Consider the following 14,840-nt stretch of genomic DNA (forward strand, 5'->3'; position numbering starts at 1 on the left):
TTTGAAAACAGCAGCCATGTTGTTAATTTGACATTCAGAGAAGACCCTGTGAGCCACGTGGCTCTACTGTGATAAAACCGAAGTGTGTGAGAGTCCCCCCCGGCGTGGAAGAAGGACCTGGAATTCTTGCACTCCTCTGCCTCTTCCTTTTCTTCCTGGACTTGTACCATTTGCATTCAGTCTCATGATCTTCTTCCCTTCCACTACCATCCAGAACACCTTGTCATCAACTTAAAGGACTGTTCAAGGCTGCTCGGATCATCAACGAATAGTGTTTCCACATCCTCTTTCTCCCACAAGCATTTAATTTCAGAACATTACATTTTAAAAGCAATTCACATCTTCCGACCTCTCCTGATACTCTCTTCCTTCCTCTTCCTTTGTTCCTGCCTCCAGTCAGTGAGACTGAGGATTTGATATTAATCTTGACTAGAAAGGTCAGCAAATATTTTGAGGAGAGTGTAGGGAGTATTCTGGGGAAAGGAGATGAAGAGTAGACTTATTAAACATAAAAAGATGGAAATTATTTTAAATATTAGACTCAGATGATCATAAGCCATGCCTTTTCATGACTCCTTAACTGGTCCAGTCTATCTGCCATGTAGGATAGCACTGTAGATTTCCATAGCAACTCTCTTTAATTGTTATCATGCCAACGCAGTAGTTATCACATTCACAGAGGAAGACTGGTCATTTTCTCAGTAGGGAAAGAAAATAACTATGGTCTATGGAGGAGCCAGAAAAGATGAATCCGTTATTCCCTTCCCACTTAACTACATCCTGAAGCATTCCCTACCAGTTTTGCAAAAAACGCTACTTTGGAGTTTGTTAATTTTGCAAGGAGAATGAACTCTCTCAGGGTCCTAAAGCACCTGGCAGACAGATAATCGCCCATGGGTCTGGGTAAATGTGGCTTACAGTGTTGGCTTTCATGGAGTTGTTTGCGGATGAACAAAAGCAACACATAATGCCATTTTAGAGGCCTTCTTCTGGTGATCAGAGAGGGGGCCTTGAAGATGTGTGTGTGCTTTCATGTACACACAGTGCGCGTGCACACACACACACACACACACACAATGCCCTCCAGCCTTAGAAAGCTCCAGTTATTATGATTATCTGGCTTACGTATATAGATAAAAGCTCCATTCATAATAGCTTCAGGCCTTCCTGGCATCTAAGATAAATGATATTTTTAAATGAACCTTTTGTTAACTTTGTGTATGTTTGAAAATGATGGTCAGCATAGCAAAAGGATCCATAAAACAGACGAGAGCTTTTTTTTTTTTTTTACAGCGTATTTTTCAAATGTTTTCATTGATAAGGTTGAGCTAAAGAGGAGCAGTAATTTGTGTCTAATATTCTTTTCTCTGCTTTCATTATATGGTTGTAACAGAGAAATGCCTAGTGGTTATCAGTGAGATGTGCACTCCGTGTGTCTCTATGGCATCATCCTGTCTGTATGTTCCAGGGTGGAAGATTCTGTTACTCAACACATACACATCTTTCTGAGCTCCTGCTATGAGCCAGGCAATGTCCCCGCCCCAGCAGAGAACAAACCAACCCCTTTTCTGCAGTCGTGGAACCTGTGTCTCGTGGCAGGAAATGGCCTACCCACGAATAAATATATCATGTGACAGTGATGAGAGGTACTACAAGGAAAAATAAAGCAGGATAAAGAGGATACATACTAATAGGAGTGAGGTTTATTTTATGTGGGGTGGTCAAAAGAAGACCTCTCTGAGGGGCTGACATTTGACATTTGAGAAAAGTCTTAAAAGAAATGGCTTTTCAGTCTTGCTAAATGCTCTCAGATCTCTGTACCGCTTTCAGTAAGTCTGAAGATGAAACAAACATCTGCCAGATGAAAGAAGCAAGAAGGTAAAGACAGGAAACTGGAGTGATAAATCCACACCGATGATCCAATTCGGGGACTAATTTATGCTTCCAAAGCATGTTCAGAAAAAAGTGAAGAAGAAATCCCCTCACTGAAACCCTTTGATGAATCACCAGTAGCTAACTGTTACCGAGCGTCCCACAGGCATGACATATCATCTGAAATCTGGGTGGATTTCAGAAGAGAAATGTTATTGCATTTAAACAATACCATTAGCCAATCTGATTTCACTTACTGGTATGCACTTTGTTCCAGCTATCTAGTCTAAAGATGAATTGCCCGATGGTTCTATTGTCAAAATGACAGCGTGAAAAGAGAAGCATGTGGGTTGTAATAATAATGTGGTACATGTGTAGAAGGTCAGAGAAGCAACAGATTAACATTCCAGCGAAAGATTTCCCCTGGGACATCTCTTCAAAGTATCAAAGGCCAAAGATCAGGACACTGATAATGTGTCTGGCATTGGTGGTGAAATTGTTGTATGTATTTAGCTCTGCTGAGGACAGAGCCGTGTTCTTTTCAATTAGTTGATGAAATCTCTCCTGAACAATGAAGAAGCCAACCACGGAAACCGGCTTCAATACAGCTGAATGAATGGAAATGAGCTTGTGTGAAAATACGAGTTGCTTACTGCAGATTAATGAAATAAATTTGAACATGTTCCCTGGAGAAGGCAACTAAATAATTCCCTGCCCTGGAGATTTAAGCCTGTCATGTATAGCATGCCATTTCTTTACTGCATTTTTAACCAGATTCTCAAGTTTGCAACCCTTCTGCAAGGTGAACCTGGGGATTATGGGATGGAGGAGTCCAGTGGTCCTTTGTAAGTGCTGGCTCTATGAAGCAACAGAGTTGGGCAGCTGGTGGGGGCAGGGGAGGGGTAAGGGGGATGAGCATACCAGCTTTACAAGCAGAGGGACGTGGGTTTGAAACTGGGTTTCATAATTTACTGATGTGTAAAAGTAAAATACATTTTCCTTATGTTTAGAACAGGGAAAATAACACAGCCTAAATATTTATAAGACAGATTTTTAAAAGGCAATGCTGATGTAGTATTTTGTGATCTTGTAAGGAATGGGAGCTGTGGCTTAATTTTACAGCTTCTTTGTGGCTTCTCTGACGTTCCTGCTGCCTCACTTTCCCTGGTGCTGCGAGAAAAATCCTGGGTGGCTTGATACATATTAAGAAGGAATGGTAAGTTTTGTTTGTATTTCTAAATGTAAGCATCCCTTAACTTCAGAAAGGAAGATTGTCTGTTGTCTGCTTTGTTTAAAATTTCATTTATGTGTTCATTATCAAAAGTTAAGATCTGAAAACATAGGGGGATATTTAAAAGGAAATTTCAGGAAATAAGTAACATACAAGTGATTTGCAAAGTACACAGGAAATACCGCAGTAATAATTTGGGAGGCAGTGTGTGTAAAGGTTGCAATGTAGTTCCTGGGTCCAGTGCATGTGTTTAAATTCTAGCTCCACGACTATTAGCTGGGTAACCTCCAGCAAGTTACTTACCCTCTCTGGATTTTTCCTGCTTATCTGTAAAATGGGCAAATGATAGGACCACATCACAGGGTCCTATTGGATGGAGGATTAAACTGGCAAAAAGCCTTAAACAATGTGTGTTATTTACTTTGTTTACTTAAACTCTCATAAATGTAATTCCAACCAGAAAAGTGTTTCAGGGAAACTTAATGCTTTCAGATAGAAACTTTAATTGTGATTTATAATTTCATTACTAACATAAGGTGGTTGTATTATTACCTCTCTGCCATGAGGTCTTATTTCTTTTGATAAGCATGGCTGCTGTAAATAGCAGTAAGACAGCCTTCCTCAAAGCTGACTTGACTTTGACCTGTTTTGAGAAAGCAGGTTGTCCTCTTCACAGGGAAATCCTGGAGACTCTCAGAGCAGCACCCCCAAAACAGACAGAACCTCCACCTTCCTCCATGGGAGCCACATTTCACAGTAACATCATCAGTTCCCTCCTTCCACACAAACCTGGAGGGCCTAGGAAGACAGTCCTGCCAACACTGGTTATGACTTGAGGACTCCAAAGAAAAGTTCCATGAAGATATAATATCAGTGTGGGATGCAAAAATCTTTTTTTAAAATCTGGCCTCTTTTATGACTTGGATGGTTAATGTTTGGGTGAGATGTTCGAAACCAATGAGGTATAAGACCTTAGGCAGAACTCCTAATCTTTTAAGGTCCTTGGACAGTGGTGTCGACTCCTCTCCTGTTCTTGACAATGATCACTTGATAGTCTTTGAATCAACAGTAAAATGGAAAGGAAGAGACAGTCTGACCTGGACCTTAAGAGGATGCTGTAGAGGGCTTCCAACGATTACCTGAGGAGGATGTAGCCTGATGGGCACTAAAGCAGGGATTAATAGATTCAACAGCTGCTTGATGAATTTCTCTGAAAAGAGAGGCTTGAAGGACACTGGCAGAAAGAAATGGGAGAAAACATAAATGGCTTGTGAGAAAGAGCCAAATGGCCTTTTCCTGTTTCCTAAGAGACTGAATCTCCTGGGCTGGGGAATGCGCTGTTTCTTATAAGAGCTTCTGAAAATGCACTTTCTTACCAAAATTCAAAGCAGGGCCACAAATCATTTATAGGAGACAAAAAACAATAAGCAGTGTCAGCACGGAGGAATATATTTTACTTTGCTCTGCCACGAGGAATTATGGTGGGCTGTGATGAGTGGAATATAAAGTAACATAAGTTGCCTGTTGACAACAGGGTTTGAAATTATAAAATGTAAAACCAATACATTTCCTGCACACTGGGAAACAGCTGGGGTGTTTTTATGGCATCTAGCAAGATCCCATGCCATCTCTCAAAACCCTATAATTCTGTAAGCATGTTAAGTGCATCTTGATATTTATTCTGTTTGTTTATGTAGCTTCAAGGATTTCACAGGCGGTGCTGCATAGAATCAAATGTAAGGAAAGTGATCAACATTGAATTGTGCTGTCTTTAAGAACACCAAGTCCTGGCTCTACTAAAGGATGGGTTGGCCATTATGTTCAAAGTGCCAGAACACCTAGGCAGAACAGAATCTTTTCCTTGTAAGAAAGGGAAAGAATGACTCAAGCAAAAATTCCACAGGAATGTCTCCCTCCATAGCCTCTCTGGAATCTAAGTATAAAAATTAAGTCTTTTATGAGGTTGGCAGCAGCAGAGTTCATATATGATCCCTTTAAATGACAGATGGTGATAAGCAAGTCAACACTTTGTGTGTTAGACTTCAGAGGTGTTGCAGCCACTGACCCACATTAATGCAGCGCACAGACAAAAGGCAGGAAGCAAAACTGTGCCCTGAGCATCCCACCCTAAACAGTGATTGACTGTATTGTCTTTCTTCTGCTTGCTTACTTGAAACTCATGCACGTCAATCAATCAGTACAAAAGACACTGATTACTTAAAATGCTTTGGCTGTTACACTTGTGGTTTAATGTTTTAATCAAATATCACATTTTCAATTATTATTTATAGGCTGAACTCCTGGGATACAGAACTGACTGGCCATTTGTTGGGACTTGGGACAGTGTCGGCAGTTAATGATTTGAAGCACATAAGCAGCTGTAGAGGAGCAGAAGGTTGGGAAGGGTGTGTGGGGGGTGAGTTCCAGAGGATGCCCAGCTTGGGGATGGAGAGCACCACTGTACCCGGAAGTAGATTTGGGTTACCTGAAAAAAGCAGAGAATCTCAGCAAATATCCTCTCCCTGTTTGAGACAGAGGTCTTCTCTCTCCTGATTGCAGGGTCAGGAATTTTGTGAGGGGAAGCATTGCCCTTCACACAGCAGTTTGTCAGCTGTCAGCAGCTCCTGACATGACAAAATCCCAAAGCAGAGAGACTGGGGCTGCGTAATACAGAAGTGCCCAGTTGTCTGAGTTGAAAAGAGAGGAAAACATCAGATGCTGCTTTTCAAACAAAGACCCAGTTTCATGCTTAACACCACAAAGATAACTTGGTTTTCTGTTCTTAGGATTAAAAAAAAAGGGGGGGGGGAACCCACCAAAAAACCTTTGTACCTTTGAAGTAAGAGCAAGCTATGTGAAACGAATTTTAACCAGGTTCTGCCAATATCTATCAGCACCAGCATTTCATATTGCAGATAATAAGCATCTGGGGAAAATGACAGGCGAGAGCAAGGGAAATCTGGAGGCAAGGGCCAGAGTTTGCAGTATCCAGGTCAGACAAGGGTTCAGAAGACTTTCGGGATGAGGGTGTGACTAGAGATGAGAACACGCTGAGTGCCCATATTCTAAGGCGTAGATTTTTTTTAAAATAAAAAATTCATTAAACAAAGACATTGGGGGTTTAGTTTTCCTTTTACAATGCCCACCCATAAGGGAAATAAATGTGCTGATGTAGAGAAGACTTAATCATAAATGAATGGAGTCTGTAGCTCATTATTCATGGTAATAATTAAATATCATGTATAATAAAGTTTATGAAGACTTTCTTGTCTAGATAAGGCAGAGAAGTTGTAATTCCTTTCCACTTAAAGAAGCTAATACTGTACCAATAAAAAAAGATGTCACATCTTCGCAAAGACAGCACATTTTAAGATTTAGTGTGTGTGACATCTGCAGATGGAAAAACAGATGATATCTGGAAAATAAAGAGTAATATAATCATGAGGGCTTGGTGAAAGGTTTAGGTTCGGTTTCCTTCTTCAAATAATGTTTTAAGACTGCTTGACAACACCAGAGAATTTTTAAAAGAACATGAAAAGAAAATGCCTTAACCACAGCTGGTGGAAACAGGAAAAAAAAAAAAAAAAGAAGAAAGCACGAGATCCAGTTATTAATCCTGGTAGCTGTTTCTTGGATACTGAAAAGAGAAGTCAAAAAACCAGAAGCAAGTTCAACGAACATCTCTAATATAAGGCTTTTCCTGGGTAGAATTCTCCACTAAGAGAAACAAGAAATCATATTGTACTGAGATTTATAGCTGGCACATCAACCATGTCTGCAAGTCTGTTATTTCCCTATGGTGTGTCTTTTTTTTATTCCCATCTAAGTCTTTGTATATGTGTGTGTGCGTGCATGCGTATATGTTTAGCATCAGCTCTGCAGAGATAAAACAAGTCAATTTAGTTACAGATAAGGCAGATCATGTGATGACACAAGCACTAGGGTGACTGGGCAGATCAAAGGGCAGACTGAATGCAACTCACCAGGTGACCTGAGCCACGAGATTACCTTCCCTGGGCTTTTCTTCCTCATCTACAGGAGGAGGCTTTAACATCAGGCTTCTGGGAGCCCTTTTCTAAGCTTGATATTCTGCAATGTAAATGTTCCCCACATTTTCCCAAGAATAAAATCATCAATGATGCATGTGTAATGTAGGGTGGGTTTTCGATTGCACACCCAGAGAGTGACAATAATTTTAATTGCATTTTGTTGTACTATTAATTTTAATTGCATTTTGTTGTATTTCCTATTAATCTTGGAACAGAACTGCTATATGTAAAGAAAACTGCAGAGGACACAACAGCTTAGAACATAATTGTTGTGCAAAAAAATAATTTAGTCTAAAATTTTGCATTAATCTAAGGCTAAGTAAAAGGATACTAAACTGAGGGTTAGATTTCTGGGTCTAGAGTTTGCTCTATTAGGCTCTGGGCAAAGCTTTCATTTTCCTTTACTTCAAAGTGAAGGGGGGATTCATGTTAAACAATTTTTTAGATGACTTCACAACTCCCTTTTCACGATGTCCTGACAGAGTGTGTGTTGTAATGAAAAAATCTGTTCTTTTCAGTCAGTGAGCCCTGGACCTGACACACAGCTCACTACTCCTTACTCTGTAGTGTGGGTCTTAGAACCTCTGTTAGACTGTATGATTATTCCAGGCATAAAGATGCATATAAAGTGTGTGTGGAGGGGGTGGGGGGACGTTATATACGCAGCTGGATTCAGAGCATCTTAGGGAGTATTACGGAGCCTGCTCTGATTTCCCTTTGACGGCACCCCACTCCAGTACTCTTGCCTGGAAAATCCTGTAGACGGAGGAGCCTGGAAGGCTGCAGTCCATGGGGTCGCCGAGGGTCAGACAAGACTGAGCGACTTCACTTTCACTTTTCGCTTTCATGCTTTGGAGAAGGAAATGGCAACCCACTCCAGTGTTCTTGCCTGGAGAATCCCAGGGACGGGGGAGCCTGGTGGGCTGCCGTCTATGGGGTCACACAGAGTGGGACACGACTGAAGTGACTTAGCAGCAGCAGCTCTGATTTCCCTTTGATTCTGAGCTTTTGTACCCACAGCAATTTCCATGGTTTATATACAATAATCTGTCTCTAAAAAAAATATTCATCCTACAGCATAAAGCCCTTTCATTTGTATGTGAACAACTGAGTTGAAGTTGGAACGGTTGTCACACCCTCTGAAGACTTCAGAGGCCATGGAGATTACCTCTATAGTCACATTCACAGCAAAGCATTGAGCCTCAAGTGCTGTAACTCGTACAGAGTAAACCCAAGGGACAGAGCTCCACCTTAGCAGGGAATCCATATAAGCCAAGACTGACTCCCAAATAAACCAAGAAAATGAAATGTCTCCAATGAAAGGGCTCCCACGCTGCCCCCCAGAGAGAAATCAGGTGGGCACACATCCACCCATCTGTCTATCACGTCCACTTCACCTAAATTATGTGACAGATATGCCCCAGAGCCAGAGCCTCTCCCACATCAATTCTGCACTGTTAACTGAAGAAAAGAGAGGTTCCAGAGGAGAAGAAATAATATGGCAAAGAACTGCCTTTCTTAACATCTAAGCATATTCACATGTACACACTGCTTTTATATATTTCTAGGGAGGAAGCATTAAAAATGCCAATTTACACTTTGCAGAAATAAAGACTATATGAAACAGTTTGATTTTAATTCTATATTTTTGGAAAGAGTGCTAACCTATGTGCCAATGTGGAAATGTAGATACAGAAGCCAACACTGAGATCACTTAGTCTAGTATCATTATTTTAGAGGAGAAAATGGCTCTTAAAAATGGTTGCCACATATATACCTATGGCTGATTCATGTTGAGGTTTGACAGAAAACAACAAAATTCTATAAAGCAATAACCCTTCAATTAAAAAATAAATACATTTTTTAAAATGGTGGCCATCATTTCACTATTACTTCACCTCATCTGCTATCACTTCACTCTCTGAGTCTCCCATGGCCCTTGATTTAATTCAGAATTAATATTTTATACACAGCCTGGTCACTGGAATAAATGTTCCACCACGGAGTTAAGTGATTGATGCTTTCATGTCACAGTTCTTCCAATGCCATTTCCCAGTGGCTGCGTGTTGACCACACATTTTATGTGGCTAAGAACCTCAAAGAAATACCAAATGATTACATTCAAAGGGTTCTTGATGTAAATCAAGCTTTTATAGACAGAATAGGTTTGACCACCAAGTACTTAATTCTCAGCCATGCTGAAAGAGTAACTCCATATCTCGTAATGTAATCTGAATGTAAAGTTAAGTTGGTCCACACTCAACTTTTTTCAGTGTCCAGGTCATGTCTTAGTAGGAGAATTAGTCTCTTAAAATAGAATATTTTTCTTCATTAGGCAACATTGCTTCCAGTAGCAAGGAGAACAACCGGTACATTTATTTACCCAAGCCAGGAGATACTAGTATTTTGTAAATCATACAACAGTTTTCCTAGCACCAGAGTTAAATATGGATCCTACTGTAATCAAATGGGATAGGACAAAGCACTGAAGCATGGACTAACTTCATATAAATCATGCCTTTAGCAATTTTAGGAATATTTCCACTAAGTTGTAAGTCTGTAGGTAACTATCTTAGCTTCTAGAGTTTCTGATAAATGAACATTCCTCTCAGGAATGTACACTGGGGCCTGGGAAAACAGAATCCACCCTGTTGGCTTATTCAGCCTAAACAGAGGAAATTCTCATATTCTACTTGGGCATCTGAACCCAGGAGAAAAGCTTGGATTGAATTATGCCTTTATTTCAGCATGGTATAATTTCTACTCTTATATTTTCAGAGTTCTGGTAGGAAGTCAGCCAGGTTGATAAATTGATAAAATTAATTTTCTTGAGTATATTTATTAAATGATTCATTATCTTATTACTAACATCTACTGAGCCTAATTTCTTCATAAATACTTTATTATCATCTCTGAATTTCTTCATAATTAAACATAATGCATAAAAAGGTGAAAATCTGATTTGCTTAAATACTTAAAAGCCAAAACTCTTGAAAAAAATTTGGGGCCCAAGATACTACAAGGTTTCCTGAAATGTACGGGAAACCCTAACCAGATCATCAACCAGATATTAAAGAATCAGAGCTAAGATTATTTTTTGAAATTTAACTAATTCTATTAACAAAGTATGTGCATATGAGTATTAAGAATCTCTGTTTCCTCAAGGAGAAAAATGTACTATTGTATTTATAATTTTTTCTAGCTATTTATAATGTTTGCATAGGAGAGAGACACTCAAGTTAACTAAAAGTGTGGCAAGTATACATGTTGTTCTGCCTACAAGAGTCTCACTCTTTGCCTGTTATCTAAGAATAATTATTTATAGCGTCTGATTTCAAAGACACCCTGGTTGATAAAATAAATTATGTGATCAATATATATATTAAAACACACACACACACCTGGGATTCATTCTAAGGCTATATGAGAAAGTAAGAAAGTGCAAGTAACTGTATCAGCCACAGATAGCCGGGCAAGATGAAAAGCTGGAATTCTGTTCAGAATACCATCATACTCAAGAGACCCAGTGGTAACTCTCTGTAGTCAGAGTGCAGACTGTGAGCAGAGGCAGAAAGAACAGTAAGGAAATTGTTAGTGAAGGCTATACAAATGGCAAGAAAAGTGCTAGCAAAGTCTGAGAAAAACGGTGAGAAAATTTTTATGAAAGTTGGAAAATGGTACCCCATGTTGTACAGTAGTAGAACAGGTATAAAGCAACTGCCTGAAGAAATGTTGAAGAAAGAAAATATACTTTATATGCTCTGAGATCTTGGTAAGATGATTTTCAGATACAGTGTTGAAAATGGCAATTGGCTTCTTTTAAATGAAAAGATTTAAAAGATTTCTTTAACTGAAAAGAAAGAAGTATCCAAATTTTAAGAAACATTTAAAAGGACTATAAAGTGACTAAGAACTTCTTAGATGAAAAATTAAACTATTCTAATGTTTACTCCATTCTAAGAAGATTCTCAAAGTGAAATACTGCCTGGGAAATAGGTCAGACCAAGTGTGTGGCAATAAGACTCTGTTAAAATTTCTAAAATATTTAAGGCAGTTTTGAGTAGACCTGCTTCAGCTACCAAAAAAAAAAAAAAAGAGTAAATTCCATCCAGTTTATTTATTTGTTTTGATATCATCACAATGTGATTTCCACTGAATTATACAGTTGACCCTTTAACAGTGCAGGTGTTGGAGATGCCAACCCTCCACATACTGGAAAATTCACATATAATTAACTTTATTGGCTCCCCGGAAACTTAACTACTAATAGCCTCTGTTGACCAGCAGCCTCACTGACAGCACAGACAGTCTATTAACACATATTCTGTATGTTATGTGTATTATATGCCATAATCTTACAATAAGGTGATGAGATGAGATCACCATAGAGATGAGAAAGTATTATTAAGATCATAAGAAAGAGAATATATATGTACAGAACTCTACTATAGTTATCGATACCATACCTTTACACGGTCAGTTTCCAAGATGAACAGTCTGTCAGAACCTATTATCAATATTGTCTTACATGATACAAAATATTGTAGATATTATATATATTACTAACACTAGTTATCAAAAATGAAAAGATAATGTGAAAAAGAAATTCCTGTTTATTTACAGGTAAAACAACCCACACAATGATAATGAACAAGCAGCCGCGATTGTTTATGATATGCAGTGTAATCAACAGATTGTTTCACGGTAGCCTAGCCTATTCACTGCTAAATGACTTGTTATACAACCGTTATGGCATACAGTATTGCAGTAATATTCTTATTATAGTCTTGGTAACATTGTTAAACTTTTAAAAACCACTTACCTGTAACAGAGACACAGATGTATAGAGCAGACTTGTCGACATCACGGATGAAGGAGGGGGTGGGACGAATTGAGAGAGTAGCATTGACATATATACATTACCATGCATAAAACAGAAAGCTAGTGGGAAGCTGCTGTATAACACAGCGAGCTCAGCACCTGCTCTGTGACCACCTAGAGGGCTAGGATGGGGAGGGGGTGTGCGGGAGGGAGGGGAGGGGTGTATGTATACTTATGGCTGATTCATGGCGATATACCACAGAAACCAGCATAGCATTGTAATACAATTATCCTCCAACCAAAAATTAAAAAAAAAATACTTACTGTCATGATGGGCTAATAAAGTGGTTTCTCCTATTCCGAGAGAGAAGTATACTGCACAGTACTGTAATTCTTTGAAAGCAACACTATAAAAGAGAAATTAAGTTTTATATTAGATATCACTGACTTTATGCCTATGTAAGGATAAACTAGTACCCACATCTGTTTTATGCATTCAGGACATACATTTTAATTTTTCTGATATTTCTATGCCTACATGGTATATCATCAACCTTTTTCAAAATGTCACAAATATCAAAAAAAGTCCCAATATATTCATTGAAAAAAAATTCATATATAAGTAGACGCTCACATTTCAAACTGTATTGTTTTAGGGTCAAATGCATTTTATAGTATTTCTCATGGTGCCTTTTTTAACACAGAACTTACTTCCAGAACTATTAACAGTAACACAGTTTGGAAAATGCTCCTCTATGTTAAAATAAAAGAGTTTGTTTTTGACCTTTCCCAATGTGGGAAAATTTGTTTTATGTTCATATTGTTGTATCAGGAATCTTGGTTTGTATATATCATTTATGAATATGTGCTAAGCTAGGATTGTGATATTAATCATTTGGGCTAGACTAAAATTATGAAACAAAAAAAAGCTGTGATAGGTAATATGGATGACATACGTTTAAATAAGCATATCACATGATTATACTGTTTCTTAAATAAAAAGCCAAGCATTTAGATATAGATGATTATATTAACTAGCTATATGTTTTGCTTTTAATTATTACAGGTACATATTTAGGGTTATGCTTTTGATTTTTCCTTTCTCCATAAGGTCATTTTAAAAAATTTAAAACCCCTATACTTTAACTAGATTGGAGAAAGTCAAATCTTCTTTGTAACTGTTTAAGGTTCACAGTCAATGAAGGATTATATTTAACAAATGCCCAGCTGTGTTTGTCAATCTCATTTCCTTCATATCTTTAATTTGATGAAAGATGTAATCATGTTTCAACAGTAAAAATTAAATATGTGAATAATCTAGCTTTTCAGAAATGGGTCTTTTCACGAGTCATTCCATGCCCTTACAAAATGTACTGCACTGATGTACTAGAGTCAGTGTCCACATCTATGGATGAAGGCTCATCACAGACATTAAACACAGTTAATCTTAATTCAAATGTGAGATGTGACATGTGATTTCTAAAGAAAATAGAAGTTCCTAATCACATTAGATTGATTTATACCAGTGAAGATGCCTTTATTATTTGGAACAAATGATTAATTTTTCTCTACCAAAGTTGTTGTTGTGCTTTCTCAACTAGGCATTTTAATTTTCACGTTGACAACCAGTCAGAAAGAATCCATTATAAATGATCAAAGCATATGCTCGATAGGCTAGTTTCTTAAAATGACAAGTAGGACAGTTTTGTGATAGAGAAAACTTGATGTGTGCTTTAATCTCCATATTTTGATGCACTGCACACCACGTTGCCTTAGTTGAAATGCATTTTGTTCGTAAAGCTTTCACTAAGTGTTTCCTCTTTAAACACTTTGTCAGGTAGAGAGATGCTCTGGATGGAAGTTGTTACTAATGGTGTAGTAACTGTTTTACTACTTAATACATGCAGGGAATTGGTTTGCCTTACTAATATCTGACCTAAAATTTTGTTCATAAAATTGAAAGAGAAATGAAAACAGGGAAAATGAAGGAAACATCAGCATTTTATTCTCGACTGTTTTAAAACTCAGGGGTTACTTAAAATAAGTGAAGTTAGTGTTTAAAAAAAAAAAAAAATCTATTTGACGGTATTCAGAGTTGTCCAGGATTAGAAAGGCCAGTGTTGGGGCACTGGAGCATAAAATACCAGATAATTTTAGGTGACCAGGCAAATCATCCACCTTAGGAGTCTGAAACAGGTAGGTAGGAATTTTCCTATGCCACTTTAGGTACATAAAGGGTCACATTTCTTTGTATTTCTAAAACAAATACATATCCATCTCCAAGCTTCAATAGCCAAGGTTCATGAAAAAAACTTATACTTTGTAATTCCAGGGAGGGGTCTCAAGATTGCACAATAGAAGGATGTGGGGGCCCACCTCCGACCATAAACACATCAAAAGTACATCTACTTGTGGAACAATTCTCATAGAAAATTAAGTGGAAAGTGGCTGAAGAATTCCTATACAGCCAAAGCTGCAAGAAAGATCTCCACGTAACCAGGTAGGAGAGGGGGAAACAGGCATCCTGTTGGGATCTGTACCCTTGGAAGGAATCCGAAAGGAAAAGAAGGTCTTCAAGGGTGGACTCTCACTCTCGGGAGAAAATACGTAGAGACACAATCTGGGCATCCTAGTCCTGGGGTCCTGAATGGAGAAGACCAAGCCCCACTGCCTACTGGAAAATCACTAGGAAAGAGACAGGCTGGAGAAGCCCAGATTATACTCCCGAGTACACATGTGCTGGCATGCTAATAGTCAGGGGGATAGAGCCTTGCACCAGTGGCTGCTGCCTCCCCACACTCCCCCATCTGAAGGGGAGGACACCCTGGCCCTGCTCCCTCCACACTACACAATATCTGGGCAAAGAC

General features: G+C 38.6%; 1 long non-coding RNA gene across 1 annotated transcript in view; it reads right to left on the reverse strand.

Moving 5' to 3' along the window:
• LOC113895601 overlaps positions 1-12,721 on the reverse strand; it is a 141,701-nt gene extending 128,980 nt beyond the window's left edge. Inside the window, exon 1 of the long non-coding RNA XR_003511886.1 lies at positions 12,298-12,721. This is a non-coding gene — a long non-coding RNA (uncharacterized LOC113895601). The remainder of the gene's footprint in view (positions 1-12,297) is intronic.
• Between the last annotated feature and the right edge of the window lie 2,119 nt (positions 12,722-14,840).

The sequence above is a fragment of the Bos indicus x Bos taurus genome, chromosome 7 (assembly GCF_003369695.1).
Source record: "Bos indicus x Bos taurus breed Angus x Brahman F1 hybrid chromosome 7, Bos_hybrid_MaternalHap_v2.0, whole genome shotgun sequence".
In the NCBI taxonomy this organism is placed as follows: domain Eukaryota; kingdom Metazoa; phylum Chordata; class Mammalia; order Artiodactyla; family Bovidae; genus Bos; species Bos indicus x Bos taurus.